Source organism: Euleptes europaea, chromosome 8 (genome assembly GCF_029931775.1).
Source record: "Euleptes europaea isolate rEulEur1 chromosome 8, rEulEur1.hap1, whole genome shotgun sequence".
Classification (NCBI taxonomy): Eukaryota; Metazoa; Chordata; class Lepidosauria; order Squamata; family Sphaerodactylidae; genus Euleptes; species Euleptes europaea.
Window position 1 is genome coordinate 17560569 of NC_079319.1, and position 12723 is coordinate 17573291.

Below are 12723 nucleotides of genomic sequence, written 5' to 3' on the forward strand. Positions count from 1 at the left end.
GAACTGAAAGCAGAAGTTTGTCGGGGTTGTTTTTTCAGCTCAAGAGAGTGTGTTTTTTCTTCTTCATGGAACTGTAGAGAGTTGCTCTGAGAGACCGACTGTCCAAGCAGGGACATCCTTCCATACCGAAAGCAACACTGAACAATTTTATTTTTTTGGGGCGGGGGATAATTTTCAGAGAAAGGGCTGGCAAAACTCTTTTCTACAAGCTTTTTGTGTCATTGAATATTCTCTTAAGCGTAATTATGTGGTTTTCTGGGTGTACATCTTTTTTCTTGCCCGTTTTGGTAGACTAACTGAGAACGTGATGATGGGTTTGTCATTTTGGAATTAACAATACTTTATAAGAATGTAAGAACATAAGAAGATCAGTCCAGCTGGATTGTCCAGCGGTCCATCTAGTCCAGCATCCTGCTCACACAGTGGCCAACCAGTTCCTCTGGAGGTCCAACAACAGGGCATAGAGGCTGAGGCCTTTCCCTGATGTTGCCTCCTGGCTCTGGTAGTCAGAGGTTCACTGCCTCTGAACACGGAAATTCCCCTTAGTCACCATGGCTAGTAGTCCTATCCTCCATGAATCATCTGGGCCTGCCACTAAATATACACTCAGTGCGAAGCTGCAGCCATTCCTGCATGTTTTCTGCATCTTTAATGTTTGCAAACATATCTTTGCCACGTTTACACTTAATATTAAATGTGCAGATGAACGAAGCAACCCTTAGATTAAGTCACCCCACCACCAAAATTCCAGATCTTTTTTTTTGCTGTTTGTACATACACAGATGCCCCTCACGTTTGATGGGGGCTTTCCCACATTTTTTTTTAAGCAAGATTGTTTTGCAAAGATGTGTGTGTTCTGGTTTTGCGGATCCCTGAATGTCAGTTGTGGCAGATCCCTATTGTGCAGATTTCTCTACCTGCATGGTGGTATTATTATTATTATTATTATTTTTCCGTGTGTGACACAGCAGACTTATGGTGACACTGTGGGGTTTTCAAGGCAAGAGATGTTCAGAGGTGGTTTGCCTGCCTTTGCATTGTGATTGTGGACTTCCTTGGTGGTCTGCCATCCAAATACTAACTAGGGCTGACCCTGCTTAGTTCTGAGATCTGACGAGATCAGATCTGGGCTGTCCCGGTTGAGGCACGGTATTCCATATTTGCTACTAAATATAACAATATGTTGGTGCACTTTTTATATATGGATGCAGAAAAAAATAAGCATCTGAAAAGTGAACTGTTTTTAAGTATCAGGATCAGACCATGATCATTTCCTTCTGTCAAACTGATAGATTCCTGGAGCAACCATTACTTGGGTCAAGCTGATAAGATGATCATAGATCTCTGTTTTCTCTTTGATAAATTAGAGAAATTACTGGTGCTGACAGCTTGATTAGAAAGTCAAACCGAAAAGCTTGCAAAGAAAACAGTCTTAATTGCATTTATTGGGAGGAGGGAATTCCATTGATATTGCTAGGATTTGCTTCCAGTTAAAAGTTGTTTAGGGTTGGAATGGGGGCTTGGAACTCTTGTATTGTAGCCCCCCCCAGCCCCTCTATATTTGTGTTTTACAGTGCAGTCTGAAGCCAAGTTTCACTTTTCTGAGTTCACTGGCTGAATCTGCGTTTAGGATTGCACTCTTACTATCGTAGACAGGAGCCTCTCTTAGAAAAGAGATGACTAAAAGGAATGCAAATTCCTGATGTAGAAGATAGTAGTCACTGATTGCTTAAGGAATACATAGTTTCCAGTAATGTGATCTTTACACCTGTGTATGGAAATCAGTTCTCCTTTTAGACTGAAGGGTGGCCCTGCACATATTTTGCCTTGGAAGTAAGTCCATTTTTGTCCGGTAGGATTTATTCTTGGGTAATTGTGCAAAGGATCATAACCCTAAATGGAAGACGGTAGCCAGTAGCCTTCAGTGCCCCATTCAGTCTGGTTCTGCCTTTACTTTGCTTCCCTATGCTCTGTTACCAGTGATTTTTGCAGTCTGCAGATGTATATCAATCTTGCAAACAAATACATGAAAATTACAAATATGAATATTGGCAGTGATCTACTTGCTGGCACACAAGGTTGGATCCAGACTACATGGCATAATGCAACCTTCTTGCCTTTCTGTTCCCACTGATCATCGATGAAATGCTGTTCCTGCGAGACGGGGGACCCTGAGGAATGATATGAGGGGGTCCGCAGAGTGAAGGGGGAATTGGTAGAAAATTCCAAAACAAAGCAAACAAAACAAAATCCAAAACTCTTTTTTTAATGTACACATATCTTTTTTCTATCGTTTTACTAGAAATAACATTTTTTTTGCTTGTCCCAGGTGACCAAGCAAGTGGCTCTTTTCAAGCCTCATCTCTATTCTCTTCTGTTGAACCCTCACACTTAAAAGCTAATTTATAAGACCAAACTCTGGACAGTTCCCCCCGCCCCTTGTGCAATTGTCACAAATTCAGCAGGAACCATCCTGAAGAAGATATTTAAATTAAATTTTGCTGTTGATGCAGTTAATTTCAAATGATACCAAAAGCTGCTTAACCTTCTATGCGTACACAAAGGATTCTACAAGTCAGACGTTGTGGTCAAATAAACCCCAACAGTATTTTTTAAGATATTACATTATTTCTGTTTAAAGTATGAAATTCTGAAATTGCATTAAGGATTACTGTCTGTAGTGCTGGAATGCAACACTACAGAGTGAATTAATTCCTGTGGGACCATGATACCTTCCATGTACATTTCTCCTTTAATACAACATCTTCTGAAAATATGACTAAATCAATTTAAGGATAATGTTGTATTGCTTTTTAAAGTAAATAGTGTGGTGCTTAAAAGACTTCCCCCTGTATTGGGGTAATTTAGACTTCTCAAACATGTCATTTTAATTTAAACCTTGAAATTCAATTTATTGAGAGAGAAAAAACTTATTAGAACATGTAGTGGCATAGAGGGTGAAAGTTAAAAAATGCATAAAATATGTCACTAAGAAAGGCTAATCTCCTACCAAAATAGGTAAGTATTTTTTATAGTTAAAGAGCATATTTTGCATATTTATTAAAGAGCTTCTCTGGTTGCATCTCTGAATTTTGGAACAGATAATGTAGAAAAGTTTAGTACTTAACGATGCACATTTCTCATTGTTCATATTCTGTGTTAATAGCTTAATGGGTATTGCTATAAAGTAGTTGCTAGTTAGGTTTATTTTTAAACCCATTTCTATTCAGTTTTTTTTTAAGATGCTTAAGTACATGAAATGCTTATAATATAAAGGGATGGTTGTGTCCCATTTTTGGCATAATGGGGAATATATTACAGGGAAAGGTAATTAAAATTATTTTTCATGTTTCAGCTGCGTGCATCATGATTTACAAACAATTTTCGTGAACACTGGAAAATAAGCCACAGTGGGTGGGCATGGCACATTAAATTATATGATATTTCAGAAGTCTCATTCTGAAATGTGGAAAACCTTTAATCCGGGGGTGTCAAACATATGGCCTGTGGGCTGGATCCAACCCCTTGAGAACTCTTATCCAGCCCGCGAGGCAGGCATCCCCCCCAATCTTGATCTGGGCTGGCGAGGCATGCCCCACCCCGACCAAGGGACATGTATGTCATATCCAGCCCTTGTAACAAGTGAGTTTGCCGCTTTAGTTCGTTCACTGACACCTTCAGGACATGGTAGGTTTTGAATAACATTATTAATCTTTCAACTCTCCTTACTGTGTAAAAGAAAGTTTAAGTTCACATTACAAAAAAAAAGACACTAATAATATACTAAGGGTGGAAAGCACAGTCTTCATTTTGTTGGCCGTCGTACCAGCCCTACGTGGATGGCGTCTTTTTCCATTTCTTTTGTGGAGGATAAAAGTAGTTATTTGCTGAAAGTCACTAGTGAGCTGCTTCAGTAATAAATGAAGTGCCCCGCCCAATAGTAATTATAAGTGAGAAGATTTATTTTTCTCCGTGTTCTTTGGAGTAACAGAGTGGATGAGTCAGTATAGTTATGCTAAAGATGTCTGCTTCTGCTCATGCTTTGCTTGACTTAAAATAATTTGTCTTGATTTTTTAGATTCGAGTCCAGTAGCACCTTCCAGGCCCAAAAGATTTTTGGGATAGAAGCTTTCAAGAGTCCCTTTGGAGCTTTGACTCTCAACAGCTTATACCCCCCAAAATCTTGTTAGTCTCTAAGGTACTACTGGACTTGAATCTGGTTCTTTTACTGCAGACCTACACAGCTGCCCTCTGAAACTGTCTTAATTTCCCCCCCGACACCATTGCAACAAAAATTAGTTTTGCATTGTGCACTCATCTGTGAATTAATGCATACAATCCTCTATCTAGATCACACTGAGAAGGTAGCTCTTCTGAATACAGACACCTAAGCCCCCCTCCCCCCCAATCATGTCTGTACGTAAAGTATTCTTTTGCAGTTTACAGGGTTTAATTTGAAACTTTGGATGACCCTAGAATAACTTTCTCTCCAGGTGCTAATAAATGGAAATGTTAAATACTTAGGAAAGATACTTTTTTTTGATCAGGTACAGATTTTCTTCCCCACTGAGAAAACTTACTGTTTTTTCTTGAGTTTAAAGAGAAGACCTTCCATTTCCAGATAAAGTGGCCCCGAGAGTATGAACCATTGTACTTCAGCTTCTGGAAATCTGCATGCTTATTAAATTATATGGAATAAGCTGTATGTACAATTCTGGCCTTGTGTACCTCCATTGAGTGCTTGGACGTGTATGAATCTGTCTCTGTGTTTTACACACACTTGATCTTAGTTAATAAAGCTCTGTACAGCTTTATTAACTCCACAGTTCATCGTTTATATTGAATGTAGAGAACTCCATGTCGGTATCTGAGGCCTGAACAATAATAAGGAGGCCAGTATTTAGTCTAGGGTTGCTAGGTCCCTCTTCGCTACCGGTGGGAGGTTTTTGGGGCAGAGCCTGAGGAGGGCGGGGTTTGGGGAATTGAAGGACTTCAATGCCATAGAGTCCAATTGCCAAAGTGGCTATTTTCTCCAGGTGAACTGATCTCTATCGGCTGGAGATCAGTTGTAATAGCAGGAGATCTCCAGCTACTACCTGGAGGTTGGCAACTCTAATTTAGTCCTGATCTCCCTAATGTGAAATTCTAAGTGGGCACTCCATGATTACATTCATCTCACTGTTCTCTGTAGCTGAAAGGTGAAGGTTGGTGTTCTACATCACATAGCAACTTCCTGCATTGTAAATTAGTGCTTCCAGATCAGAAAGGAACTGTTGGGGAAAGGAACTGTTGAACCCAGATGGGTTCCCCCCCCCCATCCCCCAGATTTTCTTTTCCCCATCACTTTACAAAGCCAAAAACCTGGCTTGGAGCTGATAGACAAGACTGGAAAAAAGGAGGAACATAGCCATGGTGCAATCTTCCAATCTGAGTATTCCAGGCATGCGGATGGTGTAAGGGAAGGAACTGCTAGCTGTATAACCCTGTTGCATATTAAGTTCATCTTCTCTAAAGCTGTTGGAATCCACTGAAAATCTCCCAATGCCTTCAGTTGGTCAAGTGATTTATTTTTAGTCTGTAAATAAGCTTAGTTTGTTGATGAGCAATAGCGAATAACACTTCATGTTAAGTAAACTATTGAAATGGGATTCTCTGGTGTTACTGAAAGTGGCAAGGATTTGATGTGGATGACATAAACAACGGTCCGGTAACGTCAGGTCAAAAAGTGGTCTGTAAAACTTCTTTCAAACCAAATTTGATAGACAAGCAAATACTTGGTGTGGGCAAATTCTTCATTGCTGCTGTGACTTCTCTTCTGTGAATATGTGAAGAATATATACGTCTCTTTCCCTGATGAGTCATAAATGTTTTCTAAAGAGATAGTAATTTGCAAGAATGATTTTCCTGTATGTCATAGAATCAAAGAATCGTAGAGTTGGAAGGGACCACCAGGGTCATCAAATCCAACCCCCTGCACAATGCAGGAAATTCACAACTACCTCCTCCCCAACACTCCCAGTGACCCCTACTCCATGCCCAGAAGATGGCCAAGACGCCCTCCCTCTCATCATCTGTCTAAGGTCACAGAATCAGCATTGCTGACTGATAACCATCTAACCTCTTCTTAAAAACCTCCAGGGAAGGATAGCTCACCACCTCCTGAGGAAGCCTGTTCCACCGAGGAACCGCTCTAAATGTTTAGAAAATTCTTCCTAATGTCTAGACGGAAACTCTTTTGATTTAATTTCAACCCATTGGTTCTGGTCTGGCCTTCTTGGGCAACAGAAAACATCTCAGCACCATCCTCTATATGACAGCCCTTCAAGTACTTGAACATGGTTATCATATCCCCTCTCAGTCTTCTCCTCTTCAGGCTAAACATACCCAGCTCCTTCAACCTTTCCTCATAGGACTTGGTCTCCAGACCCCTCACCATCTTTGTTGCCCTCCTCTGGACACGTTCCAGCTTGTGTGTGTGCATTTAAGTTTCCAGTTTTAGGAAGTAAAGTATAGTTATAATTATTTACCCATCCCTCTTGATAGTCTCACTCACATATTATAAAAGCTACAAGACCCCAAAGTGAAGACATTATTGTTGGCAGAAAAGGAGTTCCTCACTTCACCTTCCTGTTGAGTCCAAAATGCTCCCCCAATTGCTGCTCCTGGGGTTCCCTCAGGAATTGTGGGGGAAATTTTGGGCCCATTTCTCCTTCAGAATTTACCACACAATTTATCAAGCAAGAGTGGGAGGGGGCTCCCACTGATAACTTTACATTTTTTGGGGGGAAAACATATTATTGCATTTTCTTTACTGCAGTGGAAAGAGTTGTCTTTGTAGGCTTGTCTGGAGATGCCAAAAGTGACTCACTTGATGAAGTTCCCTCAGCTTGTGGGTGACTGCTGGCACAGAACCAAAATTTGGACTGATGGGTAGCTTTCTGGACTCCCAGTATAGCCCCCTCATTCCAAGAAGCACCCAATTTGGCATTTCAACCTCTTGCTCCCAAATGGAGATGAAGGCAAATGACTCTTAATCCTGCTTCAGCTGTGTGAACAACAAACTTAAGCTTTACCAGAACCCACTCTTATTATGCACCTTGGATGCATGTGTGTGTTAAGTGCTGTCAAGTTACAGCTGATTTATGGTGACCACTTAAAGTTTCAAGGCAAGAGATGAACAGAGGTGGCTTGCCATTGCCTGCTTCTGCACAGAAACCCTGGGCTTCCTTGGAGGTCTCCCATCCAAGTCATAACCAGGGCTGATCCTTCTTATCTTCTGCAATCTGACTGCTAGCCTGGGTTTTCCAGGTCAGGGCCTCAGCTGTTCACTCAGACTTAAAGGGCCTCTTTACACTTCACGAAGTCCTTGTGGGTGTGTTGGGCGACAGCGTGGGGTTTCTGAAGCAGATGTTCAGTAGGAGTTCTTTGCCTCCCGGACTCGGGCAAGACATTTTCTTCTCGACCAGAGCTCATGGGCGGAAGAGGTGACTGGTTTCCCCGCTGCCCTGTTTTCTTATCCTTAAATTATCCTGTAGAGCTGCTACTAGCTCCATTTGCACGTTATGTGGCTACACATACGTTTTGTAGTTGAACCTATCGCTGTTCCACGGGGCGCTTTAAAGACGAGAAAAGTGCTTGGAGGGGGAAATGGCTGTCACTTCTTCCCGTATTTCCCGTGTGCCCTTTGCACGGTTAAAAGCAGCTAATGGCCAGGGTTTTTTAATCTTTGTTGTGTAGAGCATAAGGAAAGAATGGGTAGTTGCAGGCATTAGGGAAAAAAGGATATGTGTCCTGTGCGGCATTGAACTTTTGAAATTATGGATGGAAGAAGAAGAGTTGGTTTTTATATGCCGATTTTCTCTACCCTTTTTAAGGAGAATCAAACCGGCTTACAATCTCCTTCTCTTCCTCTCCCCACATTGGACACCTTGTGAGGTAGGTGAGACTGAGAGAACTCGAAGAGAGCTGTGACTAGCCCAAGGTCACCCAGCTAACTTCATGTGTGGGAGTGGGGAGACCAACCCGGTTCACCAGAGTCCACCGCTCCTAACCACTACACCACACTGGCTCCGTGACATAGCGAGCCTCCATGGGGTATGACAGGTTTGCCTTTATTCTACAATGCAACTTAGAAAGCATTTTGTACTGGAACGTGTCTGTAAAGGGAATTGGAGATTAAAATGGTGGACCAAAGTCATTTATTTACACGATTTATGGGTTTTATAACCATTGAACATAATTTACATGAGCAGCAAAGAACAAAATACAAAAAAGAAATCTCTTTCTGCTTCCCAGGAGCACATATTGAAAATCAGACTGGAAGTGCTGGCTGGCAAGAAGACAGATTTATCTCTGGCATTTGCTTATTTTTATAGATTGGAATATGTGGTTATCAGGTATGAGCACAGGTTTGGCAGTAATAAGGTTTGCATTCTTCTGCTTATCTTTAGACAGAACTGGTGTGAGTTAATTTGCCACCCCGTCTTGCTTCCCCCCCCCCCCAGCTGCACAATGGATTTATGCTCAATAATCTGCTCCCAATCAGACTACCAGGGCAGCCGAGTCTGCAGTTGGAAACCTCCAGGCAGCGCTCCTGGATTATCCCTTTAGAATCTTTATATCTAAGCATCCCAATTCTCAAGTTTTCTTCAGAATTTGGGCAGGTGTGTACTGCCCCAACGCCGGAGTCCATTTTCAACCCCTTTTTGACTCTTCACCTTAAGATAGTGCCATGAAAGTTGACTGGCATGATCGTAAGCAGTTTTCTCACCCCGGGAAGCAGTGGCCCCAGATTGATCTGCTTTTCTTCATACATAGCCTTAATTGGAAGGGCTGCTGGTCTGAACAGATGAAGCTGTTTTATATTGCACTAAGTCAGACCACCAGCCAAGCAAAGTCAGTACTGTCTACTCAGAGTGGCAAGAACTCTCCAGGGACATGGGCAGAAGACTTTCACGTGGCCCGCTCCCTGATCCTTTCAGCTGGAGACGCCGGGGATTGAACCTGGGACCTTCTGCGTGTAAAGCAGAGGCTCTGCCACTGAGCCACAGCCCCACCCCTGTGACAGGCTGACACTGCCTTTGCTATTTTCTTACAAAAACCCTGAACGCTTTCCTGCAGTGTTTCCAGAAGGAAGCAGGGTGCAATTTGGAGAGAGGAAAGCAAGCCACCTCCCACATATTTAGTTGCTCCTGTTGGGGGAGGAGACCCGTACAGCATGCCTTAAAAGGTAAAGGTCCCTTGTGCGAGCACTGGGTCATTCCTGACCCATGGGGTAACACCACATCCCGACGTTTCCTAGGCAGACTTTGTTTATGGGGTGGTTTGCCAGTGCCTTCCCCAGTCATCTTCCCTTTACCCCCAGCAAGCTGGGTACTCATTTTACCCACCTCGGAAGGATGGAAGGCTGAGTCAACCTTGAGCCGACTACCTGAAACCAACTCCTGTTGGGATTGAACTCAGGTTGTGAGCAGAGCTTGGACTCTAGTACTGCAGCTTACCACTCTGCGCCACGGGGCTCTTCTACAGCATGCCTTACACCCCAGAATTTACCTTGAAGTTTACTGTAATTGAGACTGCACTCTGTACAGACTCAGAGGTTGTAATGTGCTTTTGCTGGCTAACGAAGGGGGATGAGTCGCTTGCTAGCATAGAAAGGCAGATAAATTTAGCCAGAGAGGAACAATAAGGCTAGCACTGCACCTAGGCCAGGGGCACCTTTAGGATTCTGACATAGCGATGAGGGTGCAGCTGCAAAATGGCTGCTGAAGGACGGGGGCCAATCACTGTCAGTTACACAGTGAAGATCCTTGTGCTGGGGTGGCAGTTGCGGCCAAAGCAGTGTTTTTTAGGGAAAAAAATATGCACAACCAATCAAATCTCCGGTGGTCAATCAGAAGCCTTCCTGGGTAGAAGCCCCATTTGGCCCATGCGCTTCCTGAAAATACTTGGTGGGCACCAAGAAAGGTTTTGAAGGTGCCACGCACCCACAGGCACCATGTTGGGCACCCCTGACTTAGGCTATACAGCTGGGGGATGCGAAAAGGCAAAGAGTAACTTTTCCTTCAATTCATGAAGAGATGGAGGGTCTGCTTGTGTGGGCAGAAGGTCAGAAGTTATGAAGTCCCCTGGACAGGAGGAAGATTTGCTTCTTCTTCAATTGCACTCTTGCCAAACAGCCAACATTAAACTTGGCACAGGTCAGAGGCCATGGGCACTTGGTCCATTGATTGCCAGGAATGACACTGGGGGCACTTTCACACAGGCCAAATGATGCACTTTCAATCCACTTTCAGTGCACCTTAACTATGGGGATTTCCGCACTAATGGTAGAAACATTTTTGAGACATTTAATAAAACGTCTTCTGTCTGTATGTCCGCACCACTTTGCCCCCGTTTTGTCTCCCAAAACATTTTTGAGCGAACTATCTAACGTGGTATTGAAAAATGCTTATACAGCGAGGAAAAAATTCAACCAGGTTCTAGGACGTCTTGTTTCATGGTGTGTACAAGTTCTGTCATTTGCAAGTGGATTTTGCCAGTTCAAACAGTAAAATCCACTTTCAAAGTGCATTGAAAGTACATTATTTGAGCTGTGTAAAAGTGCCCTGAGACACTGACTTCAGATAATGGATTACTTCCTATTGCTTCTACTGCAAGAATTAAGGAGCTCTCCCCTGATTTTTTTGTTGTGGGAGTATGTAAGTGACAATGAAAGAGGATTTGCTGTATGTTCCCATTTCTTTTTATTCTTGCTTGGCCCATAGTGTTTTCAATTGATGTGTGCACTTTTTACGTTCTTACTTTTTTTCTCTTTGAATTGGGACTGCCTGGTTTCTGTGACCCGTGATTTTGTTTGTTCACATCTTCCGTGAGGGCAAGGGGGCAGCAGCCGATCCCTACTTCCTCAAATAGCACCAAGTCCCCTCTAAAGCAAGTAGGAGAGCGGAGATGCAAAACCAGAAATTTAGCAGAGGGTTCCTGAGGACTAGCCTTTAGGAGGATTGTGCTGTAATAACCAACACTAGCTGGCGGCAGCGCAAAGTCACCCAGAGAGAAAGCAGTGAAGTCCCCCTGACAGGAGAGCGAGGACTGCTATGCAATCTTCACCCTCCCAGGTAGGCTGAAACGTGGGCTTGCGGGATCCGTTTGATAAACTTCCCTTTTTGTGGCTTTCCAAAGTCTGCAAAAACAGGAAAGTTGTCAATAACTTGTCTAGTTGATTGCCTTGGACTTGGTGGGTCAAAAATTGTACAGACTTGAGCTTAGATCAAACCTGAATGGTTGACAGGTGAATTATAAACCAATCTGAGCAGGCAGATTGCTAACTCCTGCTTCCTGTATAGTCTCATTTTTTTATTTTTTTTGCCATTTTAGTAAGATTTATTTTCCCCCAGGTTTTGCTCCCCGTCTGGCTGAGGTGAAAGTTGTAAAAGCCAAACCCTTGGCTGGGGCTTTATCGACAACTTCAGTCAACCTTATTACTTCAAAATTCAGCGACTTCAGTCAACCGTATTATTTGAAACATTCAGTGGCATCCGAAGTGCTTGACTAAGATACTGTGATGGAAGTGTCATCTTGATGGGGCCATGTTAATGTAGGTGGGTGAGCGATTGCACGTGTAGAGAGAGCTGGATTGAGACATACTGAGGCCATAAACTATGTCGAGTTTAAAAGACCCTCTGTGTATATGTGTGTGTGTGTGTGTGTGTGTGTGTGTGTGTGTAAAGTGCTGTAAAGTCAAGGCTGACTAATGGCCACCCCAGGAAGGGGCTTTCAAGGCAAGGGTAGTTTGCCATTGCCTTCCTCTGCAGAGTATTCCTTGGTGGTCTCCCTTCCAAGCACCAGTCCTGCTTAGCTTCCGAGACCTGAGGAGATCGGGCAAAACCATGCTGCCTTCCCTTCCTATAAAAGGCCCCATAACATTACCAAATGTAGTATTAGTAAATTTTAGGATGATGATGATGATGATGGAGGAAGGAAGGAGGAGCAGGAGTTGGTTTTTATATGCCAACTTTCTCTACCACATAAGGAAGAATCAAACCGGCTTACAGTCACCTTCCCCTCCCCACAACAGACACCTTGTGAGGTAGGTGGGGCTGTGAGAGGTCGGAGAGAACTGTGACTAGCCCAAGGTCACCCAGCAGGCTTCATGTGGAGGAGAGGGGAAACCAACCCGGTTCACTAGATCAACATCCGCCGCTTACGTGGAGGAGTGGGGAATCAAACCCGGTTCTCCAGATGAGAGTCCACTGCTCCAAACCACCACTCTTAACCACTACACCACACTGGCTCTCACCCTGGCTGCTGCTGCTGTATTTAGAGGCCTCTCATCATCTGAGACCCTAAACCATAGTTTACTTAGTTTCTGCATAAATCCAGTTTGGGGTTGGGTGGGGGAGAGGGAGGGCAGTTAACTTGTACGCGTAAGAGATCCTGATCACCAGGGTTCAAGTAAGTGAAGCTTCTGCCACATTTGTTGGCAATAGTAAAGTGGAAGCATAAAACACCAGATGGCGGAATGAATTTTGCACGTATTTCCCTACCATATGGTTGTAGTTTGGAAAGCCTTTGTAAAAGAGGAAAGGGGGGGTGGAAATGTTACGTTTTTTACATGAGCATTGACATAAGGATTCTTCAAACCAAAGCGGCGCGATTTATTTAATTAAAACCCAGATTGTTTCGATGAAGACTAGGCAAGAGATAAAATGTACGTTCCGTCCC

General features: G+C 43.4%; 1 protein-coding gene and 1 non-coding gene across 2 annotated transcripts in view; one reads left to right on the top strand and one right to left on the bottom strand.

The window, feature by feature from the left end:
• Nucleotides 1-12723, top strand: part of TRPS1 (transcriptional repressor GATA binding 1) — a 281041-nt gene that overhangs the window by 39519 nt on the left and 228799 nt on the right. The gene's annotated exons all lie outside the window — the stretch shown is intronic.
• TRNAV-UAC (transfer RNA valine (anticodon UAC)) lies at nucleotides 8983-9054 on the bottom strand. Its single transcript has one exon. It is a non-coding gene; the product is annotated as a tRNA-Val (tRNA).